We start from the raw sequence: 15483 nt of genomic DNA, 5'->3' as shown, positions 1-15483 counted from the left end.
TTAGCTAATTTTCTACGCGGGGTGTTGAGAATTCCAACAATACTCGTACTGGTAGATGGAGTTTAATTATTATATTTCGCCACATCCAACAACAATTTTTCGCTTGAAGGTCATTCCATTGTTCTTGGCGAACTTTATGGCCTCATTGATTACAATAGAAAGAACAAGCAGCTGCACTTTTATAATTTTTACTATGAGATTAATAGTGTGAATGTGACTTGGATGTTCTTGCCATGCTAATGGGGATAGGAATTGTGCGAACATATATAGTTTAAGTTGGTTTAAAATCCCGCACTCTGGGTTATGCCATTTAAGAGTGCGCAGTACCTCAGAATTAATAGTTCAATGTTTTGAGATGCACGCTGTGATCATTCTGCCATTGTACAAACTGCAAGCACACACACTCCATAAGGTGGCCCACACATCACGAACACCACAATTCCCCTTCAGCGGGCAAGCAGATCATACACGAAGTAGGCACAAGACAGCTCCCAGCCTCCCAGCAACAACTAGTACCCGTAAACAGCAAACAGTTGATAAAATTTCTTTTTCAAGTAATTTTGATACTGCACGACCTCACTAGGATAAGGATAAGCTGCTCCGGTATAATTTTGAAGACCATGTTTCAATCACAGAAGCTTTTGGAGAGGTGCACAAAAAAATTTGTTAAAGGAATGATAGGTCACATAATCAGTAGAAAGACGATTTTCCAGTTAAGCTGGTTGACACGCATCTAACAACACTGTAGATGTGTAGGTTTCTACCTATAATCTGATGTTGAGGTTGATTGGCGATGTATGTACTCTTTTTTGGGATAAGAGTTGCCTATGTATCAAGTTTCTTAGGTGAACTTGAATAAAGCCTTACGTAGTTTATCTCTCCCTACTTATAGGTGTTTGATATGACTTTCCTTATTTGCTCTAGGCCGTTGTTAAGTGTAGATCCATATTTTGTGCTTCCTTAATGATTCGCCATTACTTTTGCTGTTACAGAGTAAGTGCCTCCATCATTAGTACGTTGACTGAACTTTAGGATCGCAGTAGATCATTTGTTTCTATGTATGACTGTATTTAATATTTGGATGACCTGGGTTTGGGTCGTGATTACATACTTGTGGCGTAGTACAATCTAGTGGTATACGAGCTGTGTAGACACGACCTGGTGAATTTGTCACACCCCAAATTTCCAGACAATATTTAAAACAATTATATTTAATTATCTGGAAACCCAGGGTGAAACAAAACCCAAAACCCTGTTATCAAACACGATATATACAAAACTGAAATCAAAAGAAAACTAAAAAGAACAATCCTTAAATCACATTTTTAAACTACAAAGAAACTAACCAACTCTATTCCATCTGTCTCAAAACAAAACCGTACCCTTCAGAAAATCTTAAACCAGAAGACTCCAAGAGCAACTCCAAATCACGTGTCCTTATCCACTGCACTCCACCATCTATGTTCCCAAGAATACACCTACGTTGCAAAACAAAACAAACATGGGTCAGCAAATTGAATTTGCTGGTATGAGTAGACTAACAACAAAATATATATAATAATCTTTCAAATTAATAAATATAATATTACCAACCATTTCAACTTGGAAGACAATATAATTCCGTTTTCCAAAACGGCGTGTAGTTTCTTCCCAAGTAAGACTTCACTCCCAATATAAAAATTCCAAGAATCTGATATAATAGTACTCATCATTCCCACTTTCCAAAATAACTCACAACATAAATACCACTTACATTCCATTTATTAAATGCACATATGATAGCCTAATTAAATATGAGTTTGGTATACCTTACCTTTAAGCCAACACGTCGTCTTAGGGTAGGATATTTACGTCTCTGCAGAAAAGATTAATAGATCCTACCTTCCTGCAAAACAGAGTTAGACATCACAATAAAATGATTTATCTCAGCCAGTCAAATTTCCATTCATAACCAAACCTCATTTAAGATATTTAAGTCTAATTGATATAACTTTGGTTAGGTCCAAGATATTCGGGAATACCACTTATCATACTACCTATATCAAGGGTAGTCATTCATATGACATCATTACGTCATAGTTTCTGCATGCATAACCATAGATCTCAGACTATCACAAGTCATTAATATTTTCGTAATAACATATCAAATTATAGTCATTTTGCAGTCACATAGAAATCACAATCATTTACTAATATTATTCACAGTCACAGTTCACATCCATAATATCACACAATTCATATACTTTTACGTAAAAACCACTCGTCTACTTATGAGAACGGGGAAATATCACACTCAAGGAGTACATTCATCCCTTGTGAGTATCAACTCATACAAACCACGTATATATTTCTCATAAGAAATCATATACATCATATGCAATAACTCCATCACACGTAAAATCAATATTTTTACTTTGCTTATTAATTATCTTGTTGACTCATTTATTCAAAGACACAACCCAACCTTTAGTTCCTACTCCACGATTTGCACTACACACATTTGTCAAATCACACATATCCGTGTGCCTCACTCACACTGAGTACCACGTCCACTACAAGACATATGTCCCAAGCGGGATATCGCCTCTAGGAAACATACTTTCATCTTGTAAACTCATAACTTGTGAGTCACAACCATCTCTGGGCTTTCCATACACATACTCACAAAGTCTCCTTTGGGCATAACAAAATATCAGGTCATTCATGGCACATTCAATGAATATCTTGGGTCATTCCCACCACCTTTAAGGAATACCCATCATAACACTAACGGGTTATTCATGGCACATTCAATGAATGCCCTGAATCATTCCTGCCACATTCAAGGAATACCCAAACCTACATTCCTGTACATTCAAGGAATACGACCAACCCGCAAGGCGAATACCTTAGTTCCTCTCTAGGGCAGTCCAAACTATTGGGTCATTCATAGCACATTCAATGAATACCCATCTATCACATGACATCTGTCACGCCCCGAGACCTATTACACATCCTGAGGACGTGGAGATGAATATCGAGGCAGTCACTATCACATTTCTATTGAAATTTCGACGGAGTTTCCTTTGTTTAATCAACATTTCGTATACTTAAAACCTATCATAACCTGTAAATCTCATAATTCACCCTTCCAACAACCATATATATACTACTCTTAACTTTATATACGACAGGGATAGATATATCTGTATATCTACAAAATTGTTTAAGTGAGAACCGTTGCCCAAATACATCGATTATTACATCAAAATGAAGTGGCTCTCTATATACAACCAAAAATGAACTAGTCTCTCTCTATACAACAAAATGAGATAGATTCGCCCTATACCACAAAATAACTTGACTCTGTCCCTCGTCAAGCATAAGGAAAACCACCCAAATCCCCATAACCATCGTCCACTACACCATAACAGGCTATTTGCAACGGCAAAAAACCGTTGCTAATAATTTTCGCAACGCTTTTTAAGCGTTGCAAATATGGCGTGGGTAAAGTGTTGGAAATGTTTGCAACGGTTAATAAGCGTTGCAAACAGAAATTTCCAACGCTCATTAACCGTTGCAAACAGAAATTTCCAACGCTTATTAACCGTTGCAAGAAAAACTTTCCAACGGTTTTTAAGTGTTGCAAATATTATTTGTAACGCTTGTTATGCTTGTTTCGTACAAAATTTTAGCAACGTTTTTAAATTTGTAACGGTTATGAACCGTTGCTAATAGGTTGCAAATAAAAAAAAAATCTCATATTTTGTAACAACAAGCTAAACCTACCCCATTTTATTAGAATGCACTTAACCTGCAAAAGTAACACTACTTGTTCTATATTAAAACAAACATCTCATTTCCATATTGAAACAAACATCTCAATTCCATAATAAAATCCCCATTTCCTTTTCATACCATTTGACAAGTAAATAATAGCAAACACAAACAAAAGACTGAAAAAAAAAATAGGATATTCGTTAAACCATGTATGCAATATAACTTCAAATTTTTTTTTCTAAGAGTTACAAATTCATGTTTACAAATAAGGGTAACACATTCAATACGATTTTCCAAGCAATCTCGAATCATTGCAATACCAAGTATTGGTGATGGCTTCACTCACTATAAATCCTAGTGCAACTCCACAAAGTCCATCTAATTCCTAAAAATTCACAAAACAAATAATGAATTTAGAAATACAATAGTACTAATTAAACTCATGCAATTAATTAAATATTTGAAAATCCAGCTAAAGGAAGTAAGAAGTTGAACAAATGAAAAAATGGAGACAAATGAGAAAATAGAAGGTGGAATTTTAAACTTTTACCTTGACGAGGAGCTTGAGGTGAGCATGATCATTTGATTGGGGAGCAATTATTTTGGTCCGCTTCTTGCTTTTCCCTCCATCAAATTGATACCCTACACAACACACCTGAACAACACATTGAATCGACAACAAAATAATCTATCTAGCTATTCTAAAAGGCTTTGAAACACTTTATATATAAACAAAAGCACCACTTCTATAAACCTAGGACTGTCCAAAAATATTGTCCTGCATCAACATGTACTAGCAAGCCATGGACCCAATATAACTCTAAAAAGGAGGGTCGGAACATAACAATGTATAGAGCAGGTCAACCTACTTTGTACCAAGTGAAATTCAAATTTTCAAACATACACTTATGTCCAATTATAATATATAGAACAAATAATGTGGATTCTCTAACCATGACACCCAGCTAGAAGCATCTAGTCATCAAGACATTAGTTTCAAACACGGAGATAAATGGTGTTATCCACTACATGATACTAGTGTAAGCACAGAGAAATCCACTACGTTTTCTATTTTTCTTTTCCACTACATGAAACTAGTGTAATCGCGCTCACACAAGCAGGCACACACGCACACGAAGAAAATAAAAAAAATAATAACACAAAAGAAGAAAGTCGAAAGCAAATGTACCCCCCACTTTCAATTCATCACATATCTTGTTATGGTATAGTTAATTCATGAGAAAAAGTCGTTCATCCACCCCCCAAACACATTCACCACATATCTTGTTATGGTATAGTTAATTCATGAGGAAAAGTCGCCCATCCACATTAAACTAACAAAGAATCCCACAACAGTGCACAACACCATAACTTTAATCAAAGCTACTTCAAACAAAAATGTATATAGAGTATAGACACTTAACAACTAATCTTTTTCCATAGGAAAATGCTATAAATAGGAAACTCATTGCAAGTTATCAGCAAAACAAACACATCAATGCACATAAAAATTTACCTGAAACTAGTTAGTAGTTTCCAAACTCCTTAATATTATGAGCAGAAAAGTGAACAAGTGATCCTAGCCTTCAACAATTCATGTGGTAACTTTTCCATCCTCCAAGTAATGTTGTGGCAAGAGTACAACATACGAAATCAAAACAAAACTTATAAGTGAAACAGAATTGCAAACACACTTCTTCCACTATACCCAATCAAACAAGCAGTACAACGAACGAGGAGGGGGAAGGTAAACTAAAAGAAGTGAACTACTAGTGAAATTAGGAATCTAGTGATTCATCTTGGATCTCAAGAAGTTCTCATTTTATGAATATAACGGGATAACTATGAATGCACTAAATAAAATTACGATGAGCATCTATGGGCGTTCTTTAAATGGTTGTTCTTATTTCCGAAATTTGTTGGTGCATTGGCTATTAGCATATTATAAGAAATATCTAAGATAACCTGAAACTTTTATAGAAATCAGAAGAAGCTTGCAGCATATTAGAATTTTGTGGGAATAACTCTACATGATATCGGTAAAGGCTGAGAAATTGTAGGAGGAGTTACGAGTAGACACCGACTGTGAGTTCCTTCAACCACAAGAGCCTAGAAGTCGAACTAAGTTTTTGTGGCCGACATGACCAATAGCTTCAACTTCAACTCAACTCCTTCTCTGTTTGGCCTCTTTTTTAAAAAAAGCGAGCAATACATCTTTAGACAAGAAAAAAGATGTACAAATATAACACAACTTGAAAAGAACCATTTGTCAACTTACAGTTGTTGAGGAGCTTCTTAACCCTGCCACTAGAGTCCCATTGATCAAATTACCACGGTAAACAACTCCATATCCACCCTCCCCAAAGACGTTTTCCTTCAAAACCGACCGGTTGCAAGCTCTAAGTCCCTCAATGTAAACCCGGTGTCCCCAACCAAGGTGAGAGAAGTCGGTGAGGCCACTAAGTGGTGAAGGCGCAGCTATATGATATCTGAAAAGAAAATGACCTATATACTGATAATGAGTCCACTCGAGCTTCCTTCTTGTGGCCAAATTCCAGTTCAAGTAAGTTGATAATATCACATATTGTGGTATACATAGTAGCATTATAAGATAGTCGGACTTATGTGAAAAGAAGAATATCCTAAAATAACAAATAATTAGTTAGAATAGTAGTCTCCTCAGCTTAGTGAGCTACCTATCTGAATTGGCAGTGTGTAGTGCTAAATCTTGTAAGTTTGACTTACAAAGCATGATCAAATTGCACATTGTTTCTATCATGGTAATGACAATATTATCAGCCTCCAACTAAAATATAATAATAGTATCTAGATGAAGCTATTTGCTACTTAAGCAGATAATGATTGTTCAATTAGAATTACAAATCATACTGATAATCAAGAAATTCAGATGATTAACACTTTTATCTGAATAGAAAATACGAGAAAATATATTTAAAATAAAAAAAGGTGGGGAGAAGAAGAACTAAAAGCCATTAACTTACAGTTGCAATGATAAGAAATGCTGCAACGAGATATTTCTTCATTCTAAATGGAGGAACGAGAATATATGGTCCCAAGAAAAAGTCCAAGGCAAGAGGGAAGTAATAAATGGACCAAAGTTGAAGCTAACGATCGAAACACCCGCAAATCGCAACAAATAAGACCAAGGACCATCTTGATTGAACGAGAGATCCCCTACGGCTATAGGTAAATAAGGCTTGTTTACCCCGCAAACAACAAAATGCATCGAACCTAAAAATAATAAGAACTATGTAACGGATGCTTATATCATATGAGGTTGTGTATCATTAAATGATTAAGACGGTAAAACAGAACACGATCATTCTCAGATTTGCTTACTTGTCAATACCAACATCATAGATCTAATTAATGCCCACTATATAACCATTACCACATATAAGAGCAAAAACACCACATAGTGCCTTGAACGGAATGGCCACTTAATTAGATCCGTGTTTTCAATCAAAGCTCTTGATACCAAAGCAATCGCAATAAAAACAAAACAGATGAACAACAATCATTTGCTTTAGGGACTAACATAAACGATAAGCAAGGCCCAAATATACGTTTGACAAACAAGTTATTAGGAAAGCACTAGCATGATTACTACTTACACAGAACCCAATGCAGTCCCCCGTATTGTATGTGGCCTTAAGAATCTCCAAAATGCATCTTTGAACACTAAAAACTTTTTTAATAATGGATCGTCAGATCCTGCATCTCCAACTTGAGTAGAGCCCTGCACATGTACATATCAAAATGTGTAAAATTAGACCCGAGCTAAAAAAAATGATTATTAAAAATAAAACACTCACTTTCATATAAGAATTACAGTAACTTAACATACCCAAACAGAGAAATGCCTCGTTCTTCGACTTGGTATCGACTTAGTGAAGTTTACACTGCTAAAATTGGATGAATTCTTGGTGGAACAAGTTTTCCAGTGGTGTTCTTGAGAAGAAACAGAAGAATACCCTTTCGCTTACTAAATTTAAATATAATTTGATTTAGTTCCAAAATGACAATTCCATTCATATAAATCATGCTTGAACGGACCCTAATCATATTATATAAGTAAATTTTCATCACTACTGAGATATTTGACGAAAGTGCACCAATCAATACACACTTTAATCGCTCTGCCATTAACAGAAGATGCTAAAAGTTACTAAACAGGGCAAAACTCGTGTTAGGACACATTAAGCCTCAAAACAGAGCAAAGCTTGTTTTAGGAGATGTCAAAGACAAGTTTAACCCTTTCAAGAATTTTTTTCCTCAGGTATCACTATGAAGAACTACAAAGATGGATACAATATGCAAAGCACATTATTACAAACTCGAACTGTGGTGTAACATGTGAATTATGCTTGGGGGTAAAGCACAAGCTACTCCTTAGAAAAATGGGGGCGGCGAGAGTGAGACGAAAGGTCTCCCTCAACAGATCCCAAGTTCCATTATGTATGCGGGGAAAAAAACACAAAAAAACACAATTCCTACCAAATCAAAGAGTATAAAGCTGGACTAAGTAGCATGTTAAACCAGAAAAAGGAAGAATAAAAAGTTAAGTTCCTAAGTTATATACTAACCACACAGAGAAGTTGTCTTTTTCCGGGGTATGCCTTACGGGTTCTTGAACTTTGCTTCTAAAACTGCTATTAGAGCGACGTTATCCTGCAAATTAATGGAATATTCACAAGAATTAATAGGTTACAGACACCAAGGAAAGTACGCAGAAAGAACACATGGTGCAGACCCACCAAACACTGAATCAAATGATTTTTCATAATGGACAATAAAACGTAGAGTACCTCTTGAAGGCAAAGGATGTCTGCACGATATCCAACAATCTCCCGCAATAAGTTTTGTCTGCGGTAGGCCCAAGAAGGGCAATAACTGTATAAATCATTTGAAGCGTACACATCTGACAGAATATTGTATGAGAGCACAGTAAAGGTTCCTGAAGGTATGACCATCCAAATCTAAATTGCCCATCACATCAACACCATTCACTGGAACCAAGTGCCTCGGACTAGGGGTTGGGGGTGGAATTACATGGGAAGTCAATATTGTGTTAGCATGACCAACATGCAATTTCTTTTCTGCATCAAATGACACACACTCAAACTTGAGAACATGCCCAATATCATCAGTTGTTGGTGTATAGGTCTTCAATCATCCGACCTCAAACCAGGTTTCACCACCACTCCTTTCGATAACAGCTGCTGGATATGAAGGAGTAGATCCATTACTTAAACTAGTATTGTGCCCTATACTTGGAGTAGAACTGGACAGGCTCGCATTGCTAGCTCCAGATCCAGAAGTATTAAAGCGTCCCAAAAAGCTCTTCCTCTTGATTGCCATTTTCATTTACAGCACTAGTGCCTTTCATGTAAAGTACGATGATGCCGGGCATCCGAAAAGCACCTAGGAGAGCAATGGTAACTTTTCGCAAACATGTATCTTTGCTTTGACACAACCAAGGCACTGCAAGGTTGCTTGTTCAAAAGGATGCACACTGCAAATTGCAACTTTTCGATCACTTTGGATCGATACCTACAAAAGAAAACAAAAATGTAACTACATCACATGAATGACTTTTGCAATCTCAATAACAACATAGCATGACTATGCATTGCTTGAAACATTGTTAGAGAGAATTGAAGTGGATCGAGGACACTGCCCATTTCCATCATCACAAACAGTTGTCTTACTAGCACGTCCAATAAACAGGCCTGTACTTATTATTTCCCTTAGTTATGAACAAAAAGTAAAAAACTAAATTAAGCTCTCTGTCGAGGCTATATGCCACTCTACCATGTAAAATGTGACTATTATTTTAAGTATAGATGCCTCCAAACAATAGGCTTTACCCCCAAACAATATTACTTACTAACATACACAAGCCAATAACATCATATGGAAAATAATATGAGAGTATCTCCTATTAGTCTCTTACACGTCCATATATGTGTGCCTAATTTTCACTTACCACCTATACCTCAAGCAAAAACCATCAATAGGGGAAGATTCAGGAACATCATCAGTAGTAATAGAAGTATCAGGGCATTGTAAAAGTACATAAGGAGTTAGCTCACATCCTACAATTGGAATGTCGGACGGAAGATGTACTCTAAGCACACTTAGCATTCTTCTTCACAATCTTCTTCTTCACACTCAAAGTAGTAAACTTCTTCTTCTTCTTCTTCTTCTTCTTCTTCACTTGTTAAACTCAGACGGGTGTCAGGCAGATCCGCCATCACTTATAAACCATTAAAACCCGCTAGCCTTTAATCACTCTCAACTTAACCCTTTAAAATTCAATAAATATAACCATATTAATCCTTAAACCCTACAAAAATCACTCTTTCTGCATCTGAGAAAGAAAAGATTAGATTTTTTTTTTTTGAAGTTTTGAGTTTGTCAAGAATAGATGGTTGAATTGAATTGAAGAGTGAGAAAAGGGGAATTGAGGAAAGAGAGAAAGAGAGAGAGAAATTAAGTATAGAGTTAGGGTTCTTCCAGTGAGAGTGTGTGTGGGCCGAGAGAGGGAGGGAGGAGAATGGAGAGAGTAGCGGCGGAGAGAGAGGGGAAAGAAAGTAAAGTTAGGTTTTATATTTCTAATTTGCAACACTTCTCAGACGATTTCTAAGCGTTAGCAATTAATTCCTTAAATTCACCTAAATAAACTAACGCTTTGTAACATTGCAAACGCTTATATAGCGTTGGCAACTTGCTAACGGTAAATAACTATTGCAAAGAAAAAAAGGTCTGTGTTGCAAATATCCTATTATGGTGTAGTGGTCACTAGTGGTAGGGATAGTCTCCTCCGCAACTGGTTCGTCTGAAAATGTTAATGTAGGATGAGCAAAACAACTATGCCTAGTAGAAACGCACATAACCAATAAATAATCTACTTATAGTAAAACATTTAAAACATGCAGGTTTTCCATAATAATAATCCAAATATCGTGACTATATAATAAATCATTAACTAGCATAAATCATATCGGCATGCTTTTTAATACTAAAATAGATTTTTCACAATCATCATACAACTATTGTGTGGTAATAATCTCATAATAGCACAATGCATCCTATTAGAATGGTGAGGGTATAATCTCGTACCCGGCTAGTACTCACCCCCTCGATCCATATATCTCGGTTCAATAAATGAATTTCCATTAGGTGAACCATGCACCGTTGTTTTTTGGTATATATTCTATAGGAATATAAGAATCGATAAGATTTTACCGGGAGGGAAATGAAAAGTCGTTGTTGTGTTTCGTTTTACCACACAAAACCAAAAAACTTTTAGGGCTCGGGTGGGCCCCGAAAAGAATATAAAACATACCCGACCCCTCATATACACATAATCGGCTGTCACATAACTTACGGTGGTCAACCGCTTTCGATGATCTAATACAGATTGCTCAGGATCCTGACACACGTCCAGGAGTGGACTAAACTCTCACTCCTCGCGTCTAAATCTCATCGAGGTAACATGTAACCTCACACAAGCTAAGCACCATACAGTGTGACACATACAAGCATGGTTATCTAGAAAAGTAGAAAAGGAATTCCAGGACTACATCTTGTGATGCATCCCTTTAAAGATGGCCCACCACCTCAAAAGGTGCACACCACAGTTGCAAATCCTAGAATGAACTGCTGTCTCCAAAAATGCGACAACAATTCCTTCTTTATAGGAATTCACAATTCCTTTTTTAAATCCCCTCGTGATAAGCATAGTAATATATACTCGTATTATCAGTTATTTCCAAATACTATAAATACATATTTAGTTTTCCTTTAAAACTGCTGGTTCTGTATGTGTAAGTCCCTAGATTTCCAACAATCGCTAGATACAACTTATGACTCCCAAACGGGCCAGTCATAGTAAATGACAACCTATGACTCCCAAACGGCGAATCATAGAAAATAATAACGAACTATATCCATGGAACAATCCAGAACCTCACACATAGTTACAAACACCCGGGTAATCCTTACCCACATTACAAAATCTATCTCTCTGTCTCCTTACTGAGACAAGAGACGAGAGCCCTTCCCAAAACCAGTTTTTCTCTTTTAACGAAAGAAAACAATCCCCACTACCCAAATTTCATAAAACTCATTTTTCACCCAAAAGCTAATTATATATCTAGTTTTTATCGAGGAACATACAAATATGAAACATGAATATCATATATACATGCATGGTTGATAACCAACTATCTTTTACCGATTTAAACGAATCAAATCATGCATGAAAATAAGCATGCTATATATTGGTATGTAAGTTCCTACCTTAGCAAGCTCTGTTTCTCCTCAAGTCCCACTTAACCGAATCCACTCGTATTTACTCCTATAACATCATATATATATGTAGGTTATTAGAAATTAATAAAACTAACGAGTAATTCTTATTTAATGTAAGCCGAGAAGAAATCTCGACGCTAAGAATTTGGGTTTCTGGTAACTTTCTCTATCTACGGTTACATGCCATTTCTAGCACTATTCCTCTGACAGGTCTCTGCAGGTCATTTCAAGCCACTGCAGGACCTTATGCCAATACCAATCCTATAAATTCCACTAACGATTAAGATTCTTCCCAACTCCACTACAAAACAATTCCACACCATTCAAGACGCATTAAATCTAGTAAAATCAAGTGTGGGTTCTGATATTACACTTTTACTACGTTTAAAGATTGATTCTCTAATTTGGTGCAAAAGCGAATTCAAAGTTCCTTACTCACGATCTTCGCGTTCGTAAAGTTGAAGTAATGATCGAACCAACCTAAAGGTTAGGACATCTACAACTTGGTTGTTACTCTTAGGGAACTAGTGAGTAAGTTTATATTAATACTAGGTTTATTTCCTATACAAACATTAAAGAAAAACATTAAGATTCGAAATATGCAACTAAGACAAAAATACAATTTCACAAAGAAAAGGTGGAGAGCTAATCCTCCTCATGTGAAAATAACATTTAGTTGTTGATTTGAAAAGGTGAATTTGATTATTCCTAGACTCATAGACAAGCCCTAATGGAAGAAAACTTGATCCCTAACATGTATGGCTCATTAAAGAGTTCATACATGCTAGCAAGTGGAACCAAGCAATGACTTATCTCTAAGCTCATTACTTTGATTCCTAACTAGACACTACACCAACTATCATTTTGGGATATGATGTAGGTCTAGTTGTTCTTCCTAACAACCTACAAAGCCAGCCACAAATATTCTCCCTCACATGAGATGGATTAACTCCCCAAAAGAGAAGTTAGCTCATGATCCTTGGGATGATGAATTACAAGCTAGAAGAACAAAAGAGAGACAAAGAAGAAGAAGAAAAACTAACTAAACTCACTTGCTTTTTATTTATTTCCTAGAAGAAAACCAAGGTTTCCTCCATTAAAACTATTACAAGCTTTCTTTCTAAAAACTAAAAACTAAATAATAAGAATGACTAAGGAACTAAAATAATACAAGGTAAGGAAAAGAAGTCAAGGGAGTAAATGGAGTGTCCCCCTCTTGTTTTGTTTTCTTCTTTATTTGAGAGACATCTCATTTCCTCCCATGTGAAACATCAAACCACATTTACTTCATTTTTATCCACCACATTAAAACAAAATGACACCTTGTCTTTTTTTCACTATTAACACCTAATCTAATTAATTACATGCAAGGTGTCAACTTTGCACCAATAATTTGTCATTTTTGTCTTGACATGCTCCATGATTGATGACTCATCCAATCTTGCGGGCCCGATATAGTGGGTTCTATGTGCGATCCGATTGGCGGTCCGGTCTTTGGGCAATTTTACAACTTCCCTCCTATCGTAGAGTTCATCATCCTGATTGTCCGAGCAGCTCACTTGTCGATTCGAGTCCCGGTTCAAGAGGTAGGAGCTTGAAAGTTTGATGCTTCGTATGCGGATTTGGAAGAATTCATATACATGTCGTTTCTCGTGCTTTTTATTGCGAGGTTTAAACCATATTTCCATGTTTATCTGCGAATACCTGCAAAAGTATGAAAATATATTTATTTCATGATTATTAAACACATAGTTAACCAAATTTATATGTCTCAACGGGGTTTCATAATACACTTTTGGGTGCTTATCACACTACCCCCAAAAAGACTTTGCTTGTTGTCCTCGAAGCAAGAAGAGACATTAAAACAGATAAGTGGCCAAAAATGTGTAGTCCTAACTAATTCTCGTTTCGCAAAGTGCGGTTGCATTGACCATATGCAACAAGGCCTTAAACCACTAGGAATTCCCTAGTGGACGAGTTATAGCCTCGTGAGAGTTTTCCAGAGAAAATACTCACAAACTTCATTTATACTACAACGACTTCGATGACGAAACTCATTTCCTAAATTAATCTCGATATCCATACATCTTCTTAGCAGGGGAAGCGAGGATTGATTTATTTGAAACTCAAGTTAATATGTATTCAATAATTAAAACATCTACATATGATCATGCATGCGATGAACTTTTCATTGAAATGTACTAGCGGGGTTGTTTTCAATCCTTTGGAGAGTGTACCTAAATGGGTTCTCATAGGTATGTGTCAAAACACAATTTCACTCAAAATTTTTCCACTCGAGGTTTTGTTAACTCCGATTGTGCGGTGGGCACCGTTTCCTCACATCTCAATGATAAATCGGAGGAGCCGATGTCGATCAATCACGCCTACTACTTATTATCACACCACCCTACTCCTAATTGAGCTAGAGGTCTTTCTTAAGTATTGTGGGGCTTAGGTGATAGTGTACAAGAAAAATGGAAATGGATAATTAAAATTCTACGTATGAGAGAATAGGGTCTTCATATATTTACATTAGAGAAATCTTTGTTTTCTTTCCTTCTTCTAACTGAGTTTTCCAACCTTGTTCTTAAGCCTCTAATTGATTTTTTTTTTTTTTTTTTTTTTTTAACTGGCTTAAGAACATGATTCTATTTTTCTTTCCTGAAGCAAGTAATTGACTTTTATTTGGGACAAGTCTTTCTCTTTATTCTTTCCACATTTCATCCTATTTCTCATACTCATCACTTAGGTAGGTTCTTTTATTTGGTTTAATAGATGGGTAAGGAATTTTTTTTGGTGAAAGTGAAAGGTTTGATGAAAGGTTCAGTGGAGTGACTAGCGGTAAAATTTGTAACAGGTAAGAATTTTTAGCTATGTCGATCCAAAGATGGCCTAAATTCTCGCCTAGGGTTCGGGTGGTGATCAAGTAAGTAGATGCATGATTTTCTCTAATCGGAAAACTACTCCTCCGTGTGTCATCACACACAAATCACTCATGTCAAGGTTTTTTTAGATTCTCACAGGATTTATAGTTTATGTAACTAACCGTTGGTTCGAAAACTTACCGCTATGTACAATCAATGATACTCGATACATGAATGTTCATGAAAAGATGTATAAACTATTGCATACATATTATCTTAAGTTTCTTAAAAACAAATCCTAATTCGATACTAATGTGAGATTTCTAGACAATTTTCATCATTGAAAAGGAAACAAGACTTTGTCACTAAGTACAATTATTAACATGAAATAAAAACTATATACAGTTGCAATTTGCCTAATATTTGCTCTGAGGTTAAAGCACCCCCAACGTATGATGCTTAGTCCTCGAAGTATTAATAATTAAAGAGAGAAAGTACACGAGAACCGTGAGCAAAATTA

The 15483-nt window shown here is 36.1% G+C and overlaps 2 long non-coding RNA genes and 1 pseudogene across 3 annotated transcripts; all 3 read right to left on the bottom strand.

Annotated features, from left to right (window-relative positions):
* Positions 1-3955: 3955 nt before the first annotated feature.
* Positions 3956-5411, bottom strand: LOC147475463 (uncharacterized). Its single transcript, XR_015207419.1, has 3 exons — positions 5276-5411; positions 4310-4401; positions 3956-4144 (listed from the first exon to the last, which is right to left on the bottom strand). It is a non-coding gene; the product is annotated as an uncharacterized LOC147475463 (long non-coding RNA).
* A 1985-nt stretch (positions 5412-7396) lies between these two features.
* LOC147475462 (uncharacterized) lies at positions 7397-8394 on the bottom strand. Its single transcript, XR_015208392.1, has 3 exons — positions 8367-8394; positions 7628-7765; positions 7397-7519 (listed from the first exon to the last, which is right to left on the bottom strand). It is a non-coding gene; the product is annotated as an uncharacterized LOC147475462 (long non-coding RNA).
* A 6-nt stretch (positions 8395-8400) lies between these two features.
* Positions 8401-10403, bottom strand: LOC147475461 (carbon catabolite repressor protein 4 homolog 2 pseudogene; annotated as a pseudogene). The gene is made up of 3 exons (XR_015209720.1): positions 9766-10403; positions 8589-9333; positions 8401-8451 (listed from the first exon to the last, which is right to left on the bottom strand). The product of XR_015209720.1 is annotated as a carbon catabolite repressor protein 4 homolog 2 pseudogene (transcript).
* Between the last annotated feature and the right edge of the window lie 5080 nt (positions 10404-15483).

This window comes from Coptis chinensis, chromosome 9 (genome assembly GCF_015680905.1).
Source record: "Coptis chinensis isolate HL-2020 chromosome 9, ASM1568090v1, whole genome shotgun sequence".
In the NCBI taxonomy this organism is placed as follows: domain Eukaryota; kingdom Viridiplantae; phylum Streptophyta; class Magnoliopsida; order Ranunculales; family Ranunculaceae; genus Coptis; species Coptis chinensis.
This window is presented reverse-complemented; position numbering and strand designations above follow the sequence as displayed.